This window comes from Saccopteryx leptura, chromosome 4 (genome assembly GCF_036850995.1).
Source record: "Saccopteryx leptura isolate mSacLep1 chromosome 4, mSacLep1_pri_phased_curated, whole genome shotgun sequence".
NCBI lineage: Eukaryota > Metazoa > Chordata > Mammalia > Chiroptera > Emballonuridae > Saccopteryx > Saccopteryx leptura.
In genome coordinates, this window is record NC_089506.1 from 110,719,747 (window position 1) to 110,744,343 (window position 24,597).

Below are 24,597 nucleotides of genomic sequence, written 5' to 3' on the forward strand. Positions count from 1 at the left end.
TTTTAGTCCTTTTAGAAGAAAAGTCCCTCCTTCACTGGGTGTAATGCTGTAAATAGATGCAATCAAGCAAGAACTGCTTCATCTTCCAGCACCTACTTCACCAACCCATCTTCCTTGTATCTTCACTCCCCTAAGAACAGATGTTTGTTCCTGATGCTAAGGCTAGCTAGCCTCTCCAGAACCCCTCTCATCTCCTCAAAGGATTTATTCTTGCAGGAGCACCCTCTTCCTTTCCCATCACCCATTTCTACCTCTCTCCCGGATCACTCCCATCAATGTACAGTTATACCATAGTAATAGTTATATTGCTATGTTTATTGACTCTACAACTTTGTCCTACTACTGCTCTTTCATAGCAAACCCTTCTGCACTTTCGCTCTTTTTACTGTCTCTATTTTTCATCTTATATTTTTCCACAAACCAGCTTTTTCCCTAGGAATTGCTATTGTCAAGGACAGCCACTATGTCAGCGTGCCAAAGCCTGTGGGCAATTCTCTGTCCTCAGCACTGATGGTGTAGAATGGACTCCTGGAAGCATTTTCAAACTATCTGTCCTTCTGTGATGGACAACGTTCCCTGTTGTCCTTCTATTTTCCCGACAGCTTTTTTCTCATTGTCTTTTATTAGCATCTGTTTCTATACTGCACTACTAAATCTTGGAATGGTTTACATGTCTTTTTCTTGAGTCACAGACAACTGCTAATGTCCAGACAACTGCTCCCACTAGTCCATTTTTCTCCATATAGTCTCTCTTCTTCTCTCCCTCCCTCCGTAAGGTAGTGGACTCTTACTGAGCACCCTCTACTTTTTCCAGACTCTAGGCTAGGCACTGAAAACACAGAGGTAAATAAGATGTGGTCTCTTTCTTCAAGCAATTCGTAGTCTACTAGCAAAAGTTAGACATGGAAAGAAGTAATAATAATAATAATAATAATAAATTAAAGTTGCTGTTAAAGGACTATTGGTAAATACTCAAGGGATACAAAGGATAGAGCACACAGGGATGGGGGACAATTCATGGAAAAGTTTCTCTCTGAAGTAGGAGCGTATCATCCCATTCTTATTCTAAACCTATAACTTTCATGGGGAAAAATAAACTAAGGATCACACATAAAACTTTAAAAATGTGATCTTTCAGGTAAAACAAAAAATGTAACTTGAGTTTTAAAATATTAATAAAAAGCAAAATACTTTATAAATAAATAAAATAAAAAAATTTTAATTTCTTTGTTAATTTTGTTTTTCTTTTTAAAGTAGTACATAGCTATAATTTTAAAAAGTCAAATGGTCTAGCCCTGGCCGGTTGGCTCAGCGGTAGATCGGCATGGCGTGCGGGAGACCCGGGTTCGATTCCCGGCCAGGGCACATAGGAGAAGCGCCCATTTGCTTCTCCACCCCCCATCCCCTCCTTCCTCTCTGCCTCTCTCTTCCCCTCCCGCAGCCAAGGCTTCATTGGAGCAAAAGATGGCCCGGGCGCTGGGGATGGCTCCTTGGCCTCTGCCCCAGGTGCTAGAGTGGCTCTGGTCGCGGCAGAGCGACGCCCCGGAGGGGCAGAGCATCGCCCCCTGGTGGGCGTGCCGGGTGGATCCCGGTCGGGCGCATGTGGGAGTCTGTCTGACTGTCTCTCCCTGTTTCCAGCTTCAGAAAAAAAAAAAAAAAAAGTCAAATGGTCTACAAAATCGGTTGTGAAAAATGGAATTCTTTGGTTCCCTTCTCCCACCATTTCTGTTTCCCAAAAGTAATCACTTCCAACTACTTTAGCTGCCTTGTTGGGTATTTATGTCCATGATGCTAAGTATTTGATTTTCAAAAATGCTTTTTTCCTTCTGATTGCACACCCTAGGTGAACGATGAAGGTTTGATCTTCTTTATTTACTCCTCCAATCCAAACACATGTATTCTTTCCCCAGCCTCCTGCATATAATTTTTAGCTTGATCTATTCAGTTTTTATATTATTGAAACTGTGACATTTATCACAACTGAGTAATATAGTATATTATTAAAACCTTTCTTTTCTTATAGATTTTCTCTTATTTTAATAATTATATTTTGGTATTTAATTTTTTTAGGCCTCTATTGCTAATTCATCCCAAGACTCTCTCCTAGACATGTGAGTCTCTTTTTTAAATGTTCAAGAGCCCTCAAACAGCTTCTAAACTTGATTGTCTTGGTGACTGCATGGAGCCCTCTGCATTTCTTGTCTAGCCGAAACTTGGGCCCGTCTAGGCCGGCTGTACAACTCTCTCTTCCGTGTTGGTGGTAGCTCTGGTTTCTGCTTCCCACGTTGCTTTCTTCCTTTGTTTATATTCCTACTATGGCAGAGCCCTTCTGTCAGTAAATCACTAAGAAAGGGTGCAGAAGAATAATTTTTCTGAGAGTTTTTTTTTCAACCCTCAACATTAACATCTTCCTTTTTCAGGGAGAATTAGATCAGGAATAATTTTTCTTGAGCATATTCAAAACATGATTCCACTGTTGGCTATCTTTTAGAGTAGCAGTGAATAGTCCAATGTCATTCTGGTTCCTCTTTTGGTAGGACCTAACTTTAAAGAATGAACCATATAAACTTTTCTTCTTCCCTTTACCTGCAATTTCATTAGAAAAGGCCTCGTTTGGGTTTTCTCCTTCCTCTTGAGTTAGAGACTCAGTAGGCTTTTAAATCTGAAAATGCCTGTACTTCAGTTCTGGTAATTTTTCCTGAATCATTTGTTAATTTATTTTTATTAATTTTGTTCTGTTTTCTGTTTCCAGAATTCTGTTGTTTGGATATTAGGCTTCTTAGGCTAATTCTCTAGTTTTCATATCTTTGTTGTTTTCCAACTCCGTCTTTTTGAGCTATTTTCTGAGGGATTTCTGATACTTTATTTTCTACCCTTCACTAGGGATCCCCCCCCTTTTATCTTATTGCATTTTTAGCTTTTGGTGTTGTATCAAAACAGCAAGAAACAGATGTCTTGCCACACACACAATCAAGTATCCAAATTAAGAAATTAAGGAGTCTTTAATGCCGGCGTGTGACTGCATGGAGACCTAAGTCATTCAAATCACTGCGGTCCCAACTACAGTCTGGACCAGCTTTTAAAGGCAAAATTACACACTGATTGAGGAATTGGGAGGAGAGGAAGCATAGCAGTAGGACAAAGCAGCGAAGCAACCTTTCTTACAATGTTTATCTATAGGGTTAATTCAGGGAGAAACATTCTGAGGACACCTGCAATCTTGCAAAGCTAGCCCAAGGCAACAGTCTGGGACACGAGCCTCAAGGTCAGGAATAGGGAGTCTTCTTAGAAAAGTAAGTCCTGTCAAAAGTCTCTTTGTTTTAGAGAAAGTAAGTTCTGCTAAGACTTATTCATGCTAAGGGCCTTTCTTTTCTATATTTCATTGGGGCTCCCTTCTGTTCCAGAATGTCACATATTTGTAGTTCTTATTCTTTTCTCACGGTAGTAAGATCTTTTCTTGGTTATGTGAAAGATATTAATTTTTAGTTTGTCTTCTTCAGCAGTGTCTATGTTTCTTTCAAATTTGTTTTTTTCTGATAGAATTAATCTCTGTTATGTGAGTGATTTTTCTCAAATATCTGGTGTTCTTGGATTCATCACTCTTATTTAAGGATGAGTAACTGCAATCCTGATTCTAAACACCATGGTGTGTGGGATAGATGGGGCAATGTTTCTTCTATGCTATTTTGTTATTGTTGGTAATCACTCTCTGATCTGTAGCATTCAGTCTTTTCTGTTTGGTTGACTGTATTTCTTTGAGAAGACCTTCAGTTTCCTGTGGAAGGTACGGAATCCAGTTGACTCTGTTCTGGGATCTGAGTTGGGGAAGGGACTTGAGGTCTCACCATTCAGTGAGTAGGCTTTTGCTTAATCTATCTTATTAATTTCTTAGAGGCTATCTGCTATCAACTTGGTTTACTAAAACAGCAATTTCTAAAAGTGTGAAAATCAGGGGAAAAAATTAAGATTCAGTTTGTCTTTGTGCATCTGGATTCTTAAGTACTATCTTCCTGCATTTCTGATTTACATTATCCTTAAATAATTTTTCATCCCTGCCTAAATATGCCAATTTATATTCTAGCTATTATAATGTCACTCAAAAATTTCATTGAATATCTAAGTTATTAAAAACATGAAGTTTAAAAAATAAACCTAACAAAGAAAAAACTGCTGAGAGGAGAAAAAATGTGCTCTACTTGACATCAAATTTTGCTGCTTCCTTGCAACAATATCAATTACTTTAGCTCTGTTGAAATGTATGAGATAAATCATTTCAGAATTTCAATGTTGATTGCTCCAGCATTTATTGAAGAAAGGAAAAACATAGCTGTTATGATAAAGTTTCTGTTCAACTATTTCACAGAAAGAGAATGAAGGCAGAAATGTTTATAAGCTATGCTGATTTTTAGAAGCTTGGTGATGTTTGTTTATAGATACTGAGGTAATGCAGTGGGTCATTAATCAGTATAGTTGTGTCTCAGTAGATTTCTGAAATTAACTGTTCTATCTCTATGCTCAGTTCAATCCTGGCTTGTTTCCTCCAGAATGTGACTCTATAAGTCTCTCTAACTATTTGGCTTCCCCAATTTCAGCTCTGCCCTACCCCCCCCCCCCCCCAATTCCTACATTCTCTCTCTCCATCATTCTATCCACTTCTTGTAGTTTATACTCACACAACAGGGCAGATTAGTAACAAATTTATATTTATAACTCTGTCTCATCTTCCAAGCTCAGTCTCACATTTTTAACTATCTGCTGGACATTTGTACCTAAATGTACCATCCACATCTCAAATTCAAGATGTCTAAAATTTTTTTCTTTCTTTCTTTTTTTTTGTATTTTTCCAAAACTGGAAATGGGGAGGCAGTCAGACAGACTCCAGCATGCACCCAACCGGGATCCACCCGGCATGCCCACCAGGGGGCGATGCTCTGCCCATCTTGGGGCGTCACTCTGCCGCAACCAGAGCCATTCTAGCACCTGAGGTAGAGGCCAGAGAGCCATCCTCAGCGCCCGGGCAAATTTTGCTCCAGTGGAGCCTTGGCTGCGGGAGGGGAAGAGAGAGGCAGAGAAGAAGGAGAGGGGAAGGGGTGGAGAAGCAGATGGGCACTTATCCTGTGTGCCCTGGCTGGGAATCGAACCCGGGATTCCTGCACACCAGGCCGATGCTCTACCACTGAGCCAACTGGCCAGGGCCTCTTTTTCTTTTTTTCTTTTTTTTATTTTCTATTAATTTTAATGGGGTGACATTGATAAATCAGGGTACATATGTTCAGAGAAAACATCTCTAGGTTATTCTGACATTTGATTATGCTGCATTCCCATCACCCAAAGTCCAATTGTCTTCCGTCACCTTCTAACTGGTTTTCTTTGTGCCCCTCCCCTCCCCCAACCTCCTCCCTCTCCTCTTCCCCACCCCATAACCCCCACACTCTTGTCCATGTCTCTGAGTCTCATTTTTATGTCCTACCTACGTATGTAATCATATAGTTCTTAGTTTTTTCTGATTTACTTATTTCGCTCAGTATAATGTTATCAAGGTCCATCCATGTTGTTGTAAATGATCCGATGTCATCATTTCTTATGGCTGAGTAGTATTCCATAGTATATATGTGCCAAAGCTTTTTAATCCACTCGTCCTCTGACGGACACTTGGGCTGTTTCCAGATCTTTGCTATTGTGAACAATGCTGCTATAAACATGGGGGTGCATTTCTTCTTTTCAAACAGTGCTATGGTGTTCTTGGGGTATATTCCTAAAATTGGGATAGCTGGGTCAAAAGGCAGTTCCATTTTTAATTTTTTGAGGAATCTCTATACAGTTTACCACAGTGGCTGCACCAGTCTGCATTCCCACCAGCAGTGCAGGAGGGTTCCCTTTTCTCCACATCCTCGCCAGCACTTATTCTGTGTTATTTTGTTGATGAGCGCCATTCTGACTGGTGTGAGATGATATCTCATTGTGGTTTTAATTTGCATTTCTCTAATGATTAGTGATGTTGAGCATTTTTTCATATGCCTATTGGCCATCTGTATGTCCTCTTTGGAGAAGTGTCTATTCATTTCTATTCATTTCTTTCACCCGTTTTTTGATTGGATTGTTTGTCTTTCTGGTATTGAGTTTTACAAGTTCTTTATAAATTTTGGTTATTAACCCCTTATCAGAAGATGTCTAAAAATTTAACTCATTTTCTTCCAGCTTTCCTTTAAAAAAAAGAAGGTAGCCATTCTTTTCTAACTATTCACTCTCAAAACATAGAAAGTATTCTTTTTTTTTTTTTTGGACAGAGACAGAGTCAGAGAGAGGAATAGATAGACAGGGAGGGAGAGAGATAAAAAGCATATCAATTCTTTGTTTTGCACCTCAGTTGTTCATTGATTGCATTCTCATATGTGTGCCCTGATTGGGGGGGGGGGGCTACAGCACAGTAAATAACCCTTTGCTCAAGCCAGTGACCTTGGGCTCAAGCCAGTGACCTTGGGCTTCAAGCCAGTGACCTTTGGGCTCAAGCCAGCAACAAGGGGGTCGGGGAGAGACAGTCAGACAGACTCCCGCATGCGCCCGACCGGGATCCACCCTGCACGCCCATCAGGGGCTACGCTCTGCCCACCAGGGGGCGATGCTCTGCCCCTCTGGGGCATCGCTCTGCTGCGACCAGAGCCACTTTAGCGTCTGGGGTAGAGGCCAAGGAGCCATCCCCAGCGCCGGAGCCATCCCCAGCGCCCGGGCCATCTTTGCTCCAATGGAGCCTTGGCTGCGTGAGGGGAAGAGAGAGACAGAGAGGAAGGGGGGGGGAGAAGCAAATGGGCGCTTCTCCTATGTGCCCCGGCCGGGAATCAAACCTGGGTCCCCCACACGCCAGGCCGACGCTCTACTGCTGAGCCAACCGGCCAGGGCCAACAAGGGGGTCATTTTTATGATTCTATGCTCAAGCCAGTGACACCGCACTCAAGCTGGTGAGCCTGTGCTTAAGCTAGTAACCCCAGGGTTTTGAACCTGGGTCCTCCGCATCCCAGTCTGATGCTCTATCTCAGGCATGGCCAACAGTTTTTATCCCCAGGCCAGATTAGAAAGAAAACTTTTTTCACGAGCCGGACGAAATATTAAAATTAAAAAATGTTAAATACAAAAATGATTCATTTAAGTAAACAAAATTTTATTATATAATTTGTTTATGAATAAATGTGAGTGAAAAAATTTTAATATACAATATTATTTTAATAAAAATATTTTTAATAAAAATATAATTACATGCCATATAAATATCCAAATTGTATCGCAATCAATTGAAACAATATTTAACAGACTGAGTTTGAAGGGGTTATATAGCAAATAAAATAATTATTTTGTTTTACAAACAGCCTGGACACGTTTTCAGTTATTAATTGCAGCTATTGTCTATGCTACAATGCCACTTGATTCAGCACAATTGACCACAAAAATAACAAATTGTTTTGACCTTTGGTGCGCACTGGCAAACTCCGCCTAAAAGAATGTGGGTTTCATATCGCCGCTAAACGTCAAACAGTTCATATTGAGTACAGACGAGTACAAAAGTTGTAAATCTTTATAATGGCATTTTTTTAAAAAAATAAAGAAGTATCGTGAATCCATTTGACCAATTATTGGAAGTTAACCCTAGATTAGTCACATACGTAATTCTTTTCCACGTATCACTGTTTTCTTAAATATCTCGATTTCCAATAATCAGACGTTTCCACTTCTGAGTAGCTGAGATTTTAAAGTAGTGGAGAATATTAAAAATTTAATCGTGGGCCGCATAAACTTATTACGCGGGCCAGATCCGGCCCGTGGGCCGTATGTTGGCCACGCCTGCTCTATCCACTGCACCACCACCTGGTCAGGCTATAAAGTATTTTTGTATCTTCTTTTATCTTTCTTTACATTCCTGTTGTCACTGAATCCTATCATTTCTACTTTTCCAGTAACTCAGTTTAATTCCACAAATCCCCTACAGTATTCAATATCTCTTATAGGCACAGCTCTGTGCTATAGACTATGGGTGAAACAGCAAATATATCATTAACAACAAGATATAAATTCTGTGCTCTGGGACCATGCAATCTATTTGAAATACAGCTGAGATAAGATGTGATACAAATTTCATTTCCAGGACCATCAGATTAATTTTCTTGCACTTCATACTCCCCTGCTCAAAAACCATCTATGCTTGTTTTCTTGGGAACGAAGCTCATGTTCTTACTTTTGGATTTTAGGGTAGCCCATAATTGGCTTCTCTCATCCTTTAATAATCCTTTACATTACTTTTGTAAGATTATTGTTTCGAGTACTTATCTAAACACATTTAACCCATTATTTCATTTAATACATCCAATCTAGAAGGTAGATATGACAGTTCCCTTAACCGATGAGGAAGCTGAGACACAAAGGGATAGAATCACTTGCCCAAGGTTGCACAGCTTGTAAGTGAAAGATCCAAAGGTAAATCCCTAGAGTCTGGCTCCAGGGCTAATTTCTGAGGCATTGTGCCCACATGCCTGACCCACCCCTGTTGACTCGGCTCTTCCTCGTCACAGATAACAGGGAAGGACCCTCATCCCTAAAGCCAATCTGTTGGCTAGACAGTCATTTATAATTTGTATGAGTTGGCTGGAATAAACTGAATCTTTCTGAGATTTTCTCTTGAGAATCTGAAATAAAAGCCAGCAATTACTGCCATTTACAATGATGCTTAATATCTATATATAGGACTTTCTGTTGTTTTGCTAATTCTGATACATTTTGGATATCTTTGAATTGAAAACTTAGAATTAAAATCAAAATAGTTTTAAATTCATATCATTTAATGTAAAATGGCCTTTTTGATGCTTTTTAACAATTTTCCATTTAATTTAAATATTTGTTATATCTATTTTTCTTTCCAAACTTTCTACTTTTCTAATATTCTTTTGTGGATATTCTCTGATATCTTGTTGACCTCATTTTCCTAGTTTTAATAATTAGGAGTCAAAATTTAATACTTGAGGTGTTGTTTAGACACATCTGTGTTATTTTCTTCCTGGTCCAGATTTACTGATCCAGACAGTAATGTTTCCTGGAGTGCTCAGTCCCCTTATTTAACTTTGTACTTTGATTGTTTGTATTTCTACAAATTTCTACCAGTTACTCATGACTAATTTTAATTCCCTTAGGTGCTTTTAAATATCATGTTCTCTTTCTTCAAACTTGATTTTAGTATTCTTTTGCAAGTTCTTGAAAGAGGATACTGGACATTTGTAACAATTATGAATTAAAAATTTTTTAATTTAATTTAAACATTTATTAGATTTATGGAAAATATAATTTAGAATTAAAATTTTAGAAATATTTTGAACATTTGAATCAATATCATAAAAATTTCTCAATATAGACTGTTTTAGGTTAAATTTTAATTCATAATCAATGGTATCTAAAAGATTCAGAATTAGTTCAGATAATCCTTAGTAAAAGCTAGAAAAGCCTAACCAGGTGGTGGCACAGTGGATAGAACGTCAGACTAGGACGTGGAGGACCCAGGTTCAAAACCTGAGTTTACCCGCTTGAGTGTGGGCTCATCTGGTTTGAGCAAGGCTCTCCAGCTTGAGCTCAAGGTCTCTGGCTTGAGCAAGGGGTCACTCACTCTGCTGTAGCCCCCTGGTCAAGGCACATATGAGAAAGCAATCAATGAACAACTAAGGTGCCGCAACAAAGAATTGATACTTCTCATCTCTCTCTCTTTCTGTCTGTTTGTCCCTATCTGTCCTTCTCTCTGTCTCTCTCTGTTCCTGTCACAAAAAAAGCTAAAAAATTAAATGCAATAATAACATTTTAACTTCTGATAAAATATGCCTTTCTAAATAATTCAGTATGATAAAAATTGAACATGTTTGTTAAAGCTGTTGAACATTTTTGTTAAATTCTTAAACATTCCTGTTAAAAATTAAAACATAATTTGATAAATGCAGAAATTGGGTTTTTCTGCAAGCTAGTCACTAGTAGATCAATTGTTGTCCATGTCCACTTAGATTGATAGGTACTTCAAATTAAACATGATGAGATGATAATTAATTCTATTGTACTCCTCTTGTTCCAATCACTACCAATTTTCACCTTTTTGTTTATTTTGCTACCTAGTTATACCCCTGCTAGGGCAACCTCATTGGTCCCTGCTTCTGGTCTGGCCTCTCAGAAGAGTAATCTTTGAGTAACCTTTTAAAAGCACACTTTAGGCTCAGTACTCTATGATATCTTTTTATCTATGCTCTTCATTCTCACAGGGCTGTGTTACCTGGTCCCTACTTAACTCTTTATCCTCATCCTTTTTTTTTTTTTTTTTTTTTTTACCATGGGCCCCTTTTAGCTCCAGCCACATATTAGTGTTCTTGTTGTTTCTGGAACATGCCAAGCTCATTTGCATCTCTGAGTCTTTCTACTTGTTCTTTATTCTACTGGAATTACTATTATCACTGATTCTGTTTCCCATTATTTATATCTTTGCTCAAATGTCACATCTTTGGGATGGCGTCCTCTGATTCATATATATATGGACTTATTCTTACTTTCTATGCTTTAAACCTGTTTTATTTCTTCATAGCCATCATCACTACCTGACATTATAGTACCTATTTATTTGTTATTACCATCTTCTCTCCTAGAACTTCATAAAAGTAGACTCTGTTTATCTTACTCATTGCTTTCTTAGTAAAAAACCTGGCATATAGTAGATGTTTAATAAACATTTCTTGAATGAATACAGGTAGAAATAAATTGCTTTTCTCTTAACTTTGTTAAGCTTTGGTAAAAAAAAAAGGCAATCCTCAAGCTTATAAAGCTATTGCTCTTATATACATAGAATAAGTGTCCTTTTGCTTTTCACGATCTTATAGCTGTTTTCACCATCATGTTATATCATACTGCTGCCAATAAAAGCCACAGTCAAACTCTGTGTGGAGTATAGTAAGCTGGTTCAGACAGACTGATCTCTCCACTCAAAAGACAAATTTTTGGTTCCTTGAAATGACATTTCTCATGAATGAGCTGGGTGAGATCGCCTTGGTTATTTTGGGAAAAGGGTAAAAATACCAGGAGGAAAACTAGAAGCATCCGTCTAAATCCTGAAAATCTCCCTAAAGCAGAGGATTATAGCTGAAGTTGAAAACAACCAATTCAACTAAAACCAGTGGAATATTAATGTTCAATGGAATTAGCATAGTTCTGACATGTTAAAGAGGGCTTTATTTTGTGTTCTAATTCATAGCATTGAGAATTAAATAAAATGAATGGCAGTTTTTATCATTTGACCTTCATATAGTGCATGACCTGTGGTGTCAACATTCTGCTAGGATTAACTCCTGCCCTCTGAACACATCAGATCTTATATTCTGTTACATAACTCATTATCGTACAACACTTAGGGAAGATAAAGATGTTCCACAGTTAAGAAAAGTGCAAAATAAACCGGACATATGATTGGAGGATGGCTGAGGTACTAGAATAATATCCTAACATACCATATTCAAACCTGGCCATTTGTTCTGGCAGACAATTTTCTTTGGAAAAAAAAGAAAGAAACAACAGCAATGTGCCTGTGTGCGTGTTCACATGCCTTCAGCTTGGCATGGGTGTATGAAAGGGCATGTGGTTCCAATAACAGGTGCCAGGGAAAGCAAAGATATATTGAAAATTTTAAATTGCTGTTAAAGATAATAGGCATTGCTTATTTTAGTGCTAGTTGTTTAAATACAACTCTCATTTGTGTTACTTGTTTATGTTATTCCTAGAAGCATGCTTTGTCTCTCTCATCCTTCTAGTACTTCCCCTTCTTCCTTGTTCCTAACAACTTTCATTTGTTGAACAAACTAGCATTTTTGGAGCATTTACACTATTTTATTTTTACGAAATAGCATGATGTTCTATTTGTCTTGATTTCAAGTCAGGAGGCAATACACAAGTGACTCAGAGTTTAGATACTATTAGATTTTGCTTCTGTGAGATTTATAACTAGAAAAAGACTATATTGGCTCTTTTACTAATTTGTAGCAGAGGAGGGAATTATATATATCTCCCCCTGGTTCATCCTATGCAAATTGACCAAATGTTCATTTCAGAGAATTACAATCTAAGAGATAACAGCTGTTAAAAATTTAGTAGAAAGATCAATAAGGAAATGAGGGGACAAGAAAACATTTTAACATGATGAACAAGCAGCTAATATCAGAGTTTTTCTACCAGAACATTCCCTGGTGGAGTCTGGGGTAAGAGGGGGTTGCCCTTTGGCACCTCTTTTTTTCTTGCCTGTGATCTACCTGCCCAACCTTCATCCCAATAACCTGTCTGTTTAGAGCCAGGGAGTCCAGATGATTTTTAAATGATTATTAAGGGTAGCCCTGAAAAAATAAAGAATTAGGTGAAGATGGAGAATAGCAGTGTAACCCACTTGGTAATGTTGGCAGTAGGGAAGGCTATAGGATTTTGATCTAATTATGTTTTTAGTACCCAGTAAATTTTTTTTTTAAATAATTTTATTTTTTTAATGGTGTGGCATCAATAAATCAGGATACATATATTCAAAGATAACAAGTCCAGGTTATCTTGTCGTTCAATTATGTTGCATACCCATCACCCAAAGTCAGATTGTCCCCTGTCACCTTCTATCTAGTTTTCTTTGTGCCCCTCCCCCTCCCCCTTTCCCTCTCCCTCCCCCCCCCCAACCACCACACTCTTGTCAATGTCTCTTAGTTTCACTTTTATGTCCCACCCACGTATGGAATAATGCAGTTCCTGGTTTTTTCTGATTTACTTATTTCGCTTCATATCATGTTAATTCCACCATTTTGCTGTAAAAGTTCCGATGTCATCATTTCTTATGGTTGAGTAGTATTCCATAGTGTATATGTGCCACATCTTCTTTATCCAGTCATCTATTGACGGGCTTTTTGGTTGTTTCCATGCCCTGGCCACTGTGAACAATGCTGCAATAAACATGGGGCTGCATGTGTCTTTACGTATCAATGTTTCTGAGTTTTTGGGGTATATACCCAGTAGAGGGATTGCTGGGTCATAAGGTAGTTCTATTTTCAGTTTTTTGAGGAACCACCATACTTTCTTCCATAATGGTTGTACTACTTTACATTCCCACCAACAGTGTATGAGGGTTCCTTTTTCTCCACAGCCTCTCCAACATTTGCTATTATTACCTGTCTTGCTAATAATAGCTAATCGAACAGGTGTGAGGTGGTATTTCATTGTAGTTTTGATTTGCATTTCTCTATTAACTAAAGAAGATGAGCATCTTTTCATATATCTGTTGGCCATTTGTATTTCTTCCTGGGAGAAGTGTCTGTTCATATCCTCTTCCGATTTTTTTATTGGATTGTTTGTTTGTTTGTTGTTGAGTTTTATGAGTTCTTTGTATATTTTGGATATTAGGCCCTTATCTGAGCTGTTGTTTGAAAATATCATTTCCCATTTAGTTGGCTTTCTGTTTATTTTGTTATCAGTTTCTCTTGCTGAGCAAAAACTTCTTAGTCTGATGTAGTCCCATTCATTAATTTTTGCCTTCACTTCTCTTGCCTGTGGAGTCAAATTCATAAAATGCTCTTTAAAACCCAGGTCCATGAGTTGAGTACCTATGTCTTCTTCTATGTACTTAATTGTTTCAGGTCTTATGTTTAGATCTTTGATCCATTTTGAGTTAATTTTAGTACAGGGGGACAAACGGTAGTCCAGTTTCACTCTTTTGCATGTGGCTTTCCAGTTTTCCCAGCACCATTTATTGAAGAGACTTTCTTTTCTCCATTGTGTGTTGTTGGCCCCTTTATCAAAAATTATTTGACTATATATATGTGGTTTTATTTCTGGACTTTCTATTCTGTTCCATTGGTCTGAGTGTCTATTTTTCTGCCAATACCATGCTGTTTTGATTGTCGTGGCCCTATAATAGAGTTTGAAGTCAGGTATTGTAATGCCCCCAGCTTCATTCTTTTTCTTTAGGATTGCTTAGGCTATTCGGGGTTTTTTATAGTTCCATATAAATCTGATGATGTTTTGCTCTATTTCTTTAAAAAATGTCATTGGAAGTTTGATGGGAATTGCATTAAATTTGTATATTGCTTTGGGTAATATAGCCATCTTGATTATATTTATTCTTCCTAACCAAGAACAAGGTATATTCTTCCATCTCATTATATCTTTTTGAATTTCCCTTAACAATGGTTTATAGTTTTCATTATATAAGTCCTTTACACTCTTTGTTATGTTTATTCCTAAGTATTTTTTTGTTGTTGTTGCAATCGTGAAGGGGATTATTCTTTTGAGTTCGTTCTCAATTGTTTCATTGTTGGCATATAGAAAGGCTATTGACTTCTGTATGTTAATTTTGTATCCTGCGACCTTACTGTATTGGCTTTTGTTTCTAGTAGTCTTTTTGTGGATTCTTTCGGGTTTTCGATGTATAGGATCATATCATCGGCAAAAAGTGATACCTTTACTTCTTCTTTTCAGATATGGATGCCTTTTATTTCTTTGTCTTGTCTGATTGCTCTGGCTAGAACCTCTAGTACCACATTAAATAAGAGTGGAGAGAGTGGACAACCCTGTCTTGTTCCTGATTTAAGGGGGAAAGCCTTCAGTTTAGTGCCATTTAATATGATGTTAGCTGATGGTTTATCATATATGGCCTTTATCATGTTGAGATATTTTCCTTCTATACCCATTTTGTTGAGAGTCTTAAACATAAAATTGTGTTGTATTTTATTGAAAGCCTTTTCTGCATCTATTGATAAGATCATGTGGTTTTTGTTCTTTTTTTTGTTGATATGGTGTATTACGTTAACCGTTTTACGTATGTTGAACCATCCTTGAGATTCTGGGATGAATCCCACTTGATCATGATGTATTATTTTTTTAATAAGTTGTATTCGATTTGCTAGTATTTTGTTTAATATTTTAGCATCTGTATTCATTAGAGATATTGGTCTGTAGTTTTCTTTTTTTGTGCCATCCTTGCCTGGTTTTGGTATGAGGGTTATGTTGGCCTCATAAAATTTGTTTGGAAGTATTGCTTCTTCTTCAATTTTTTGGAAGACTTTGAGGAGAATAGTAACCAAGTCTTCTTTGAATGTTTGAAAAAATTTATTGGTATAGCCGTCTGGGCCTGGACTTTTATTTTTGGGGAGGTTTTTAATGTTTTTTTCTATTTCTTCTCTACTAATAGGTCTGTTTAGGCTTTCTGCTTCTTCTTGACTCAGTCTAGGAAGGTTGTATTGTTCTAGGAATTTATCCATTTCTTCTAGGTTGTCGAATTTAGTGGCATAAAGTTTTTCATAGTATTATACAATAATTCTTTGTATATCTACGGTGTCCGTGGTGATTTCTCCTCTTTCATTTTGGATTTTGTTTATATGAGTTCTTTCTCTTTTTTCCTTAGTAAGTCTTGCCAAGAGTTTGTCAATTTTGTTGATCTTTTCAAAGAACCAGCTCTTTGTTCTATTAATTTTTTCTATAGTTTTTCTGTTCTCTAATTCGTTTATTTCTGCTCTGATTTTTATTATCTCCTTTCTTCGGCTGGTTTTGGGTTGTCTTTGTTCTTCTTTTTCTAGTTCCTTAAGGTGTGAAGTTAAGTGGTTCACTTGGGCTCTCTCTTGTTTGTTCATATATGCCTGAAGTGATATGAACTTCCCTCTTATCACTGCTTTTGCTGCATCCCATAGATTCTGATATGTCGTATTGTCATTTTCATTAGTCTGTATATATCTTTTGATCTCTGCACTTATTTCTTCTTTGACCCATTCATTTTTTAAAAGTATGTTGTTTAGTTTCCACATTTTTGTGGGATTTTTTTTCTCTTTTTTGCAGTTGAATTCTAGTTTCAAGGCTTTATGATCAGATAATATGCTTGGTATAACTTTGATTTTTCTGAATTTGTTGATGTTGTTTTTGTGGCCCAACATAATGGTCAGTTCTTGAGAATGATCCATGTACGCTGGAGAAAAATGTATACTCAGTCACTTTGGGATGAAATGTCCTGTAGATGTCTATCATATCCAGGTGCTCTAGTGTTTTGTTTAAGGCCACTATGTCTTTGTTGATTCTCTGTTTGGATGACCGATCTAGAGCCATCAGCGGTGTATTGAGGTCTCCAAGTATGATTGTATTTTTGTCAGTTTTTGTTTTAAGGTCAATAAGTAGCTGTCTTATATATTTTGGTGCTCCTTGGTTTGGTGCATATATATTAAGAATTGTTATGTTTTTTTTGATTCAGTGTCCCCTTAGCCATTCTGAAATGGCCATTTTTGTCTCTGAGTACTTTTGCTGTCTTGTAGTCAGCATTATCAGATATGAGTATTGCTACGCCTGCTTTTTCTTGGATGTTATTTACTTGGAGTATTGTTTTCTAGCCTTTCACTTTGAATTTGTTTTTATCCTTGTTACTTAGATGAGTTTCTTGTAGGCAGCATGCAGTTGGATTTTCCTTTTTAATCCATTCTGCTACTCTGTGCCTTTTTATTGGTGAGTTTAATCCGTTTACATTTAGTGTAATTATTGACACTTGTAAGTTCCCTATTGCCGTTTTATATCTTGCTTTCTGTTAGTATTGTGTCTTGTTTGATCCTTCTCTTTCATTTTTTTATCTTTTGTTTTTATTTGATTGTATTCCATACATCTTTCCTCTGTTGCTATCTTTTTTATCTCATGTGCTTCTGTGGTGGTTTTTTCAATGGTGGTTACCTTTAAGTAATAAAAAGGGTTCCTACCCTGTTCATTGTAGCGAACTATTTTGTGAGTACTTTTGCACTCCATCGTCCTTTGCTACTGTTAATCTCCATCTTCTCCCCCCATTTCTTTTTGTTGTTGTCACAGTTTAAATTTGGTTTTATTGTGTTCTTCTTGGAGCTTTTATTTGTGGCTCTGTTTTTTTTTGTTCTTTGTATCTGATTGGAGAACCCCCTTTAGTAATTCCTGGAGTGGGGGTTTTCTGATGGTAAATTCCCTCATCTTTTCTGTATCTGTGAATGTTTTTATTTCTCCTTCATATTTGAAGGATAGCTTTGATGGGTATAGTATTCGTGGCTGAAAGTTCCTCTCTTTCAGGACTTTAAATATTGGGGTCCACTCTCTTCTAGCTTGTAGAGTTTCTGCTGAGAAATCTGATGATAATCTAATGAGCCTTCCTTTATATGTTGTATTCTTCTTTTCTCTGGCTGCCTTGAGAATTATTTTCTTTGCTGTTGGTTTGTGTCAATTTCATTATGATATGCCTTGGAGTAGGTTTGTTGGGGTTAAGAAAACTCGGAGTTCTGTTTGCTTCTTGAACTTGAGGCTTTAGTTCTTTCCACAGGCTTGGGAAGTTCTCATCTATTATTTGTTTGAGTATGTTCTCCATTCCATTTTCTCTCTCTTCTCCCTCTGATATACCTATTATTCTTATGTTATTCTTTTTGATGGAGTCAGATAATTCTTGTAGGGCTATCTCATTTTTTTTAATTTTTGAGTCTCTTTCTTCTTCTCTCTGTTGTGCCTCAAGTTGCTTGTCTTCTATTTCACTAATCCTCTCTTCTATCTGACCTGTTCTATTAGCTAAGCTTGTTACTTCGTTTTTCAGCTCGTGAATTGAGTTTTTCATCTCTGTTTGATTTGTTTTTATAATTTCAATTTCCTTGGACATATATTCTTTGTGTTCATTGAGTTGTTTTCTGAGCTCCCTAAATTGCCTTTCTGTGTTTTCTTGTATATCTCTGAGTATTTTTAGGATTTCTATCTTGAATTCTCTGTCATTTAGCTCCAAGGTTTCCAATATATTAAATTTTTTCTACATAGATTTTTCCTCATCTAGCTGTGTTACCTCTCTTTCTTTTGTATCCATGATATTCCATTTTCTCTTCCTTAATGGCATCTGAGGGTGGTTTTGTTGATAGTATTAATGAGATTTAATAAAGAATGAAAAGTTAAAAAAATAAAAAATCAAAAAGAGTTGTTTTTTTTTAAAAAAAATTAATAATGAAATAAAGAAAAATAAAATAAAATAAAAATTAAAAAAAAAGGAAATTATTCCCCCCCTCCTTTTTTCCTCACCTCTCCTCTCCCCTCTTTCTTGAAAAAATCTTGTGGTGAACTGTGAATTATAACAAACAATGCCTGTGATGGAGGGCCTAAATTGGGGAAAAGTAATAAAGGGGCAAAAAAAGAAAAGAAAAAAAAAGAAAAAAGAAAAAAAAGAAAAAGAAAAAAAAAGAGCGTATGGACCCACAAAAAGCAAATAAGGAAAAAATTTGGGTCAAGAATAAAATGATTTGCTTTTAGGTGTTGGTTGTCTAAGAGTTATGATGAGAGGAATAAGAGGAAAACGGAAAAATGGGGGGACAAATTAAAAAATTACTGTTGTATTTAGTGGAACAAGAACTAGATAAAATGGAGAGCCAGGGTTGGGAGCACTGCTAGTGAGTTAAAAAGGTGAAGTAAAAACCCCCCAAAATGCCACAAACATAAGTTTGAGTCCCAGATAAGATAATTTGTTTGTTATTGAGGTTTGAATGAGAGGAGATGTAAAGGAGAAAGGAAGAAACTAATATAGAGGGAGAAAAGAAAGAGAGAGAGAGAAAAAAAGAGGGAACCACTAAAAGAAGAAAAAAGAAAGGAGAGAGAGAGAGAGAGAGAGTTAAGGGTTTTGGAGTGCAACCCTCATAGAGAGAAAGGATGAGAAGAGAAAAGATAATGGGAGATGTAACACTTAAGGGTAGTGTAGTTCAATGAGAGGAGAGAGTAAGACCGGCAGAGAGTTAATCGGCCAAATTGGAGGAGGAAAAAAAGTATCAAGAATGAAGATAAGAGAAACAAACGAACAAATATAATAAAATGGGATAGGTTATAAAGTCTGCAGATTATTCTTGGTTTTGAGAGGTTATCTTCTTGCTTTCTCTTTTCTCTCCCTCTTCCTGGTCGGTGACTCTGTACCCCGGGTTCTGCCCCTTTGGCACGCTCAGGTAGAGGTTTGCAGTTGATAAGTCTCTATGGTGATGTCATGTATTGTGCTTTAGTCTCGTTGGCATTCGAGGCTCATTAGCATTTATAGGCTCCGACAGTGAGAGAGTCCGTGTTCCTGGAGCCTTTCTCCTAGTCTTTCCTTCCTCAATTAGTAGCCTGATAATCCAGCTATGGGGTTGCTGCTGCCTCTGCCTGGATAGTAAGAGGCTCAAAGAGCTGGCAACTACCCACTCTATTTCCACTCAGCACAGGGTTCTGGGTAAGGCTCAGTCAGTCAGAGCTGCTAGCATAATCAGGCGGGGTTTCCGCCCACTTAAAGACCTCTGGCTCTGCCACTCTGTTCGGTAACACAGGTGGGCGCCCACTCCTGGGGCGCTTGGAGGAAACTCTCGCTCACTATCTGCGCGCGCAGACCAGGATATCCGGAGGGCAGTCTCACGCTCTGAGTGAAACCCCCAACCGCAGGGAAAAGTTGCAGCGTTGGAATTGGCTCTCGCTCCATCCCCATGCACGGCTTTTGCAAGGTGCTGGGGCGGCCCGAGATTCTGCTTTGGCCCACACAACGGCCCCTGACTCTGCCCCTCTGTGCGATAACACGGGCGCGCACTGCCGAGGCACTCGGAGGAATCTCTCGCTATCTGCGCGCGCAGACCAGGATATCAGGCTGGCCGCGTTTCCCTCTGAGTGAAACCCCCACCAGCATGGAAATGTTCCACCGTTGGAATTAGTTCTCGCTCCCTCCCGTGCGCGGCTTTCCCAGGGTGCTGGGGCTGCCCAGGGATTCCACTTTCGGCCCACACAAAGGCCTCTGACTCTGCCTCTCTGTGGGGTAACACGGGCACCCACTCCTGGGGCTTTGGAAGAAATCTCTCGCCCACTATCTGCACGCGCCGACCAGGAGATCGGGTAAAATGGCTGTCCCGCTTGTCTTTCTTTGTCTGGGTTTGGCGCGAGTGTTAGCTTGTATTGCCCGGGTTGCCACAGGAACAGTTTTTCCTTGGCTTGGATCTCCGTGCCACAGCCTGGTTCAGCCGTTTGTGCCGCGGCCTGGATCTATTCACCCCCTTTGCCTGCCTCAGTTTCTATATTCACAGATCCCAGAGAAAGCTGCCCTGTTTAGGTTAGTGAGGAAGGCAGAGCATTTCTTACTCCCTATTTCCTTTGGGGTTTGGTTATATATTTAGCCAATTTTTTGCTAAACCATACCTTCGGGTGTATTGCGAAACATCTGGGGGCTCCAAGGATAGGTTTTTCTGTTTCTGGTTGAAGATCTTGTTGAGTTTTGGGGGAGATTTATTGGTATCGCTTCCTACCCTGCCATTACTCTGACGTCATCCCCCAGTAAATTTTGATCCCATAACCTGGCAGAGCTCTGTCTTGGAGATAGAGAGAATTGTGTTATCGTGTGGTCAGCCTAAGTTTTGAAACCACAGTTTTCAATTTGCTGATATGTTTATATTATTTACTCACTGTATGATTTGGAGGAAGTCATTTTACTGAATCTGTTTTCTCATTTGTAAATGGATAGCATGTGTAATGTAAGAGCTATGTGTAAATGTAAGAATTGGAAAGAGTACAAGCACAGTGCCTGTTACATAGGCTGCCCTTAACAAATACTGGTTTACTGCTTCTCTGAATACTTGCTCTATTATGCTTTCTATCTACTTATTGCCACACTCCCACACAGGTCCAACAACACAGGGTCTATTATCCCAGGGTAAGTGCTGCCCTTACCACAGGTTAGCTTTACTGCTTCTTGGTGAATGAGGCAATGATTTGTTTAGTTGGACTAAGGGACATACAGGAAACCAACCTACCAAGATCGTGGCTTTGAAAAGAGAGACTTTGACTTTCAGGTGGTTGAAGAAAGGGGTGTGATGACTAGACTGGACAACTCTGATTCTTTCTTTTTGAATTTTACCTTCTTGGTGGGTAGGGGAAGCTTTCATTTCAATGGTGTTTTAATGCTATCCTTTAAGGATATACCAGGTTCTCATGATCATCTTTAACCTGATTGTGGGCACAAGGCCTTCCCTTAATTTTCCTAGCAACAGTGTTTTTCTTTTTTATTGAGTTTATCATTGTGACACTAATTATCAAAATTATACAGGTTTCAGGTGCACAATTCCACAACACATCATCCGTACACTGTATTGTGTGTTCACCACCCCAAGTCAAGCCTCCAGCCATCACCACTTACCCCCATCTCCTCCTTCACCTCCCCAGTCCCCCCTTTTGCTGGCAATCACCACATAGTTGTCCGTGTTCATAAGTTTTTTTTCTTTGTTCTTATTTTTTGCTCCATCTCTCCATCACCACTCCTCCCAACCCCCCAACCACCCTGAGAGGTGTTAGCCTGCTCTCTGTCTATGAGTCTATCTCTATTTTGAAGCAACAGTTTTGAAGATATTAGCCAATGAGTATGATCTCTGATCACATTGGGCAAAATATGATTTCTAAAAGATGCAAAACAAGCAAAGTGCACTCTATGATTTCCCCAAATACTACCTTAAGAGAGCTTCCAGGCCATGGTACCAGGAGAAGGAACCTAGAAAGCCTCCATGAGTTGAATTAGATTGGGCTGGGAGTCAAAGGAGAACAGATTAGAAGTTGAGGGCAGAGTACAGGGAAGAAGACAGCCCACAGACAGGGAATTACACAGGTCTGCGAGGATCTTTCTCGTGTTATTTAGTGGAGAACTGACCAGTGCAAACATATTAGAAAACTAATCAAGGCTGGAGAAAGAACATTGAAAAAGAATATGAGCTCATACAGGGCTAGAAATTTTGTCTATTTTCATTAGCCAGACTGGAAAACCCATAATTCATGGGACATAGGCCAGAATATTTTTAGAAGAGGATTGCCTCAGCAATGGGGAATGATTAGCCATAGATTAAACACTGTTATACTCTCATCTAGTCAATAATAAAACAATATTTAAAATGATGAAACTGTTTCCAAGTAACTTAACTTCATCTTTGAACAAAGTTCAATAATATTTATAAGCCTGACTGTGGTGGCACATTGCATAGAGCATTGACCTGAGACGCTGAGGTCCCGGATTTGAAACCCTGAGGTCACTGGCTTGAGAGTGGGCTCATCTGGCTTGAGCGCAGGCTCACCAGCTTGAGCACAGGGTCACTGGTTTCAGCGTGGGATCATAGATATGATTAGTATGTGGTTGTTGGCTTGATCCCAAAGGTCACTGACTTAACCAAGGGGTCATTGCCTCCTGCTTAAAAAAAAAGAAACTGATTATTTATAAGGATATAAAACAATCTACCACCTAAAATGTAAAATTTGTAATGACTAGAATCCAATAAAAATTTATAAAACACGTAAAAAAACAAAACAAAACAAAACAATAAAGCAAAACCGAAACTTGCATTAGCAATTGAGAACATGAAATAAAAAAAGGAAAACTATGAATGCTCAAGGACATGATACCTTTGAGATTAAGTCCTTTTGATTTTTCCTTTCTCAACTAGTCTATCTGATGTTGAAACAACTTTGAAAATGTTGGCCTTTCATCCTAATGGTGGTCTTTGTCCTTACTTCTTCTATACTTTCTACACTTAAATAACAGCAACAATTAAGAGGCAACTTAAAGAATTTAATTTTTATATTTATAAGAGACCTTATTGATCACTATAAAATCATTCAAAAAATTTTTTTATGTAGTGATAAATGAAAGTTCTTGAAGCTCTTACCTAATTTAATTCTTAAAATCTTCCTTAAGAGTCAGGACAAAAACAACCTACAAAACAAAGTAAAATTTTATTCATTAGTATCAAAAACACTCTTTGGAATGTGTGCCTGAAACTCAACGTCCCTTATTGTTGCCTAAGACTGTTACTTTTCATAGGAATGATCCATTGTCATGTCTTAGTTTAAAACAGTTGCAGTAAAGCCTGAACTATGGGCTCCCTAACATAGTTACAAATGTTAAAGTAAAGTTAATCTGAAAGTTTTCAGTGTTTAGATCAGAGGTTTCAAACTTCAAATGACATTTGGGTGTTTATGTTATTTTTTTTTCTCTCATCACTCTTTTCATAAACATGTGAATTCTCTTTTTTATTTTTTTATTTTGTTTTCTTTTTTTCTTTTTTGAATTCTCTTTTTTAATCTTGTTTCCTTGTTTGGCCTCTGAGAGATAGTGACATCATTGGCAAAGAAACACCCTGTCCTTTGTGTTCTCTCTACTTCCTTTTGAAAGAACAGGCTGGTATACATACTTCTATTCCCTTTGATTCTGGAAAATGCTCTAGTCACGTGTCTTTCTGACTGATTTCTGAAAACCAATTGAAAGACCACGTCTTGGCAGGTGGCTAAGTTTACAAATAGAGTATTTCAGATCTTATTCTGGTCATGTGAACAATAAGCTGCCTGAGAACAGGGAAAATCTCTTTGTCTTTGATTACCTAGCACTATAACTTATACTCCAATTATGATAATGCATAATGTATACTCAAGAGAGTTGGTGATTTCAGGAAGAATTATCAATATAAGAGCAAGCTCCCAACTCCCATTAGAGCCATGATAACTAACAAGAAACAGAAATAGACAGAAAAACATGTCAGGGGTGAAATTAGAAAATGATGCCAATGATGTGCTAGAATCCCTAAAAAATCTTTGCTACATAGCCTGCCTGGTACTATATTAAAGAAATCAGAAAGGATTATTTTATAACTCTCTGTTCCTAATAAAATGGTACAGAATTCTAAAAGGTGCATGAGGAAAGTTTTGGGAAAAGTCCACAATATTAATATTTTTGAGGGTCCAGGGATAGAGGTGAGGGGTGCCAAGGGAAACTAAGAATCATTTTGTTTTAAGCCCCTTCGAGTTTCACAGATATAGACTTTCAGGGGCATTAACACAGACTAGAAAAGCAGTATCTGCCATGTAAATGAAAGTGGAAGCAGTAGGCTGCTTCCCTTGGTGATTTAGTAATACCACTCTTCATCTTAACAGGCAGAAAAACCAGAGAAAAGGCTAGATGCAATTAGCCCACATATCTGAAATAGGGGCCAGACCGAATAGGAAATCAGATATCGATATATAGATGCAAAAGTTAAAATAAACAGATAAAACATGTAGAAAATTTACTCCCTCACAGGAAATTCCCTAATTCACTTTCTACTGTCTTTAGGCTCTTGAATATTTGAATATTAAGGGTGAACATGTATTTTTTAAAACTGAGGTTTTTATTCAAAGATTCTGTATTTAAGAGAAGTTCAAACACATTTAGATTAATTGTGAAGATTCTATGCACAGTAGTTTAGAACAAATATCAGATATGGAAAATATTGCCTTTATTACAAATGAAATAAAAATAAAAAATAAGATTAACAAAAAGATTTTATATCATAAAATAATTAAATAATCATGGCAAGTTAAAGAGATAGAGTAAGAACCTATTTTAAAAGGTTTACTACAAGCAAGAAAGTAAACTTTAGCTAGAATGTGCTTTTTGCTCTCATGTAAATGAAAGAATATAGGGCCTTTTTGAAAAATAAAAGAGAGATAAGAAGGCAGATTTACCAAGAATCTGGTAGTGCTGAAAAGAGGACTCAGAAAATGAAAAAATGAGAACAAGTAATTAGCAGAATTAAAAAA